Raw genomic sequence first — 4,531 nt, 5'->3', positions numbered from 1 at the left:
AAGAGGACGCTATATCAGGGTCCCTTCAGCAGAATCTTGCTGGCATGAGCATTAGTATCTGGGTTTGGTGGCTGATGATGGGATGGATCCCCAGATGGGGACTATCACACTCTTTAACCACACCTAGTTACTGGGACTGAAGCTTTATCAGGGTGGACAAGACCACTTCATCCAAAGATGATTCAGTCACTCACTAGTAAACTCTTGGGTTCATAGAGGTCTACATTTGATCACTGAACTGAGCAAAATTGTTAAAGAGACCTGAGTATTCAAGTTCACAGTCTCGTACAAGGTATCCCAGTGTCTAAAGCAGTAAATCTCAGAGCACTGCAACCTCAAAAGCTCTTAGCATTGCTTGTCCTATTGTTAATAGTAATGCATACCTCAATCATGTAAAAAGTTCAATCGGTGTGTATCAACTGATTGCATTTTTAAAGTTCAATTTTCCCTTACATCTTCTTAAACATTTTGAAAAATTTGCAGGTTCATCTGTAATGTCAATTTGAAGGGATCTAAATTCACCTGTGAGTCAAAAAAATCTCTGGCTGTGTCTAAGAAGGAATTTCTCTATAAGAGTAACTGAGGCAGGAAGTTCTACCTGAATGAGGGCAGTACCATTCCACCAGCTGGGATACAGGACTGAATAAAAAAGAGAAAGTGAGGACCAGCATCCATCACTCTCTGCTTCCCCGCTGTGGATATCATGTGGCCAGCTGCCTCCTGCTCCTGCTGTCATGCCTTCCCCACTGTGAAGGACGCTAGCCTCAAAGAGTGAGCCCTTCTTTCTTTAAGATCAACCCTTCTTTCTTTAAGTCACTCTTGTCAGGTCACTTTGTCAAAGCCACAAATAAAATAACTGAGGCAGTATCCAAATCGTTTTCAAACCACCTAACCCGACTGTCTATTACTCCAAATGCTACCCATTGAGTAACTGCATATTAGGACGTCAGTGTAACAAGGCAAAGCAGGCTGCACAGTGTTTTGGGGAAGAAAGGTTCACTCCAGTTCCACCCTGCTTAGAAGATACAATGCTCATGATTTCTCTCTAAATGATTCAGTAAATCACTAAAAATATGAGAAAGTTCTAGAATCAACCATGATTACAGTGTAGCCAGCAATCTGATGCCTACTTAGAACATTCAAAATGGAATTCCTGAGTGTCACAAACTAGCTGTGCTTGTAAAGATAGAAAAAGACAATCTTCCCTCACAGTCTACCAGTAGAGGGTCAGTCAGTTTGATAACTGGGGCACACAGTAAATGGTATGGGGATCCATGATGGGTACTTGAAATTCACCAGAGGGAAAATGTTATCTTTAATTTGGCTGTGTTCCTTTAATGAGAGGGAAAGAGTGGATATGAGGTAGGGAGAAACTTCTAGAATTGCCATCAAGGGTATGAGAGCCCTCTGCTGATCCCTATTTTGGGTTGTAAAAACTGGAGGATGGGATGCCTCCATTTACCAAGGCCTGAAAAGTCACATGTTCTTAGAAACATGGTGATATCCCAAAAACTTGTTTTATTTCCCAGTTGGATATCCTGGGGAAGGGGGAGAGAGAGAGAGAGAGAGAGAGAGAGAGAGAGAGAGAGAGAGAGAGAGAAGTTCCCAAATACCCATGTGGCTGTTGAGTGATGGCCATCAGTCATCATCCCAGAGAATCATTGCCTTTTCAGTCAAGGTGGGACTAAAGGAAAGTTGTGAAGAGTCATGGCTGAAAGCTGTTGTTCAGTAGGAGGTCCACTAACAAAAATCAGAAAGCTGGAACAGATAAGAGAAGGTGAGCCACAAGCACCATCATGGTGTATTTGATACTTTCATCACAACACTAGCAAATCCACTTCATAGCTGATGTGGATACCAAAATATTTTCCTAATTGGCTGACAAAAGAAGACAGAGGCTGACAAGGTTTATTAAAGCATCTCGTAATTACAAGATTCCGCCTGCCAACTGAGGAGGGATTTCAAAGCATTTCATAATTGCGAGATTTCACCTGCCAACTGAGAGATTTAAAAAAAAAAAAGCTTAATCTATTTTCTTTCTTCGATTCTGGTTATAACAATTGTGTTCTATTTAAAAGAGATTGTCATTAATTTAGTGGTGATAATTAATTTTTTTAAAAAACAGTGTACATTTGGGTCTTGAATATCCAAAAAGAAGAGTCATAATATTAGCATAGGCAGGGCTGGAGAATTGGCTCAGTGGTTAAGAGCACTGACTGCTCTCCCAGAGGACCCAGGTTTGATTCCCAGCACTCACTTTGTGGCTCACAACAACCTGTAACTCCAGTTCTGGGAAATCAATGCCCTTTTCTGATCTCCACAGGCACACATGTGGTGCCAATAAATAAAGCCAGTTGTTACCTTTTAAAAATTTAACAAGCTTCCAAAGGGAAGGTGAGTGTGGCAACCATCAGCTTCAAGTCAGGTTTCTTAGAGTGTACCTTGTCTTTACTTCAGATGAACCCTTTATTTTCTCATTCTCCCTGCTCCCACAACAGAATTGATATACTCCCATGCCTTCCTGTGAGCTTCTATCTGGAAAATCAGATATTCATCCCCCCAGGCAGTCCTTGTTTCCATCTCTTTTATTATGCACACATGCTGAAGAGTGAATTGACTTAAAATATTAATATCTGGGGCCAATCGCTATTTCTAAACTCAAAGCAAAAAAAAGAAAAGCCATTAATGACTTACCTCTTTAAAGTATTTGAGGAAATTTTCTTTTTTTTTAATCATTTTTCTTTCCTCTCGTATGTTTACAATGGATCTTTCTTGAATAGTGTCTGTGAAATAATAGTTATGCAAATACTACCGTCAAAGGCAAATGGGTGCTCACAGCAGCAGCGAATGTGTCAAAGTGGGACGTAGAGGAGATTAGCATGGCCCCTGTGCAGAGATGACATGCAAATTCACAAAGCAGTTTAATCTTTTCATAACTGGACCAAGTGCTGAGCCTAAGTGACCATGGAGTGTTCAGGCATCGTGGAACACCATGGAAAGGGAGGAACGACACAAGAGCGACTGTAAGAACTGATGCCAAGGGATAATGCAAGGAAAACTGGGGAGGTAAAGGATGTCTTCTGGAAAACACATTTGTGGCATTCATAAACGCATTGCACAAACCTACATAGAGTCAGGCCTATCAACCGTTCATCATAGATAGGGGAGTGGACCGTAAAGTGTTGTTGGCAGTCAATGATTATTGGAGGGTGGGGTTTCCTTCAGTAGCTACTCCTACATCACCCCTGATTGAGCAAAGAATCTCCCATCCATACTAGGGTAAGAAACTCAAACGAAACTCCAAGTGTCATACACAGAAAGAAGATGTGAGCACGGGGCAGGGGAGTTATTGAGAAGAAGGGAGCAGGTTTAGTAAGAGTAGGAGAAGGTGGGAGAGAATCAGAGGTGAAAACGACGACAATTTTTTAAGCAAACGTAACTGTCAAATAGAAAAATCTCTGTTAAAACGAGAATCAATGATGGTGAAGAGGCGTTTTGACAAAGAGGGGAGGCAAGAGTCTCATTTAAAGTAGTAAGCAGCTTCTGCTCTCTATTTAAGCCTCTGTGTTGCCTAGAAGGGAGGGCATCTGCTGTCAAGTCAGTCTTCAGGGATAAACAGCATCAGACATGGAACCTGGGTGGGTGTCTTGCATCTCTTTGCACTTTGAAGACTGTATTAGGGAAGGTCCTGGTTATACTTTGGGCCTGCCCTTAGGCAGCACCCTGGTATCGGCACTGTCTTCATCTGGACCTTAATTGTGGTTTCCCTATTCCGGGTTGTCTTGCCTCACATCCAAACCTTGGTATTTAAACCCTGAATGGGCTAACTGAGGAAGCTTACAAAGAAAATTCTTTTGTTTCTAGTTTCTTTCACCTCATACAAGTTTATTCTTGGTTCATATAAAAATCTATTCTTGACTGATACAAGTCTAGTCTTGGTTCATACAAATGCATATTCTTAGTTATACTAGTCTATTCTAGTTACCCAAGTCTATTCTTGGTTTATACAAGGTCAATAAGCATCATCAAGATGTCTGCTGTTTCTCTACTAAGATTTGTGATTCTTTCTCATGTAGTGACTGTAGAATTGATGGTAACTGACTCAGCAAAACCATGGACAGCTCCTAATCTTGGTTGAGCAGTTAACTGATGTCACTTCCTGTCTCTATTTCAACCATCTCTGGAACTTTCACTTGTGCTGTTTTTAATAGTTCCCTGTTTTCTTAAGGTCCTTTTCTTCTCACAAAAGTGTGTGTCTGGGCTCCTTTTCTTTGCACAATCTAAATAATGCCAAAGCTACCATCAAAATGAGCTTCACATCCAAATATGATGATGGCATCTCATGTGCTCTTGAACATTTTGGCAGCTTCCCCCAAATTTCTGGGATGGGTAGTGTTACCTTCCCAGGCTGAAGGGCAATGATGATTCTTGTTTTCTCTGAAGTAGATGCTTGACAACCTGGCTTGGATAGTTACTGTGCCATTGTGATGGTGGCTTGGGTAGTTACTGTGCCATTGTGATGGTGGCTTGG

General features: G+C 41.4%; 1 non-coding gene across 1 annotated transcript; it reads left to right on the top strand.

Annotated features, from left to right (window-relative positions):
- Positions 1–2,829: 2,829 nt before the first annotated feature.
- LOC115063107 lies at positions 2,830–2,931 on the top strand. Its single transcript, XR_003842987.1, has one exon. It is a non-coding gene; the product is annotated as a U6 spliceosomal RNA (small nuclear RNA).
- The last annotated feature ends 1,600 nt before the right edge of the window (positions 2,932–4,531 follow it).

Source organism: Mus pahari, chromosome 23, assembly GCF_900095145.1.
Source record: "Mus pahari chromosome 23, PAHARI_EIJ_v1.1, whole genome shotgun sequence".
NCBI lineage: Eukaryota > Metazoa > Chordata > Mammalia > Rodentia > Muridae > Mus > Mus pahari.
Note: the sequence above shows the minus strand (reverse complement) of the source record. Positions and strands in the feature narration are given on the sequence as shown.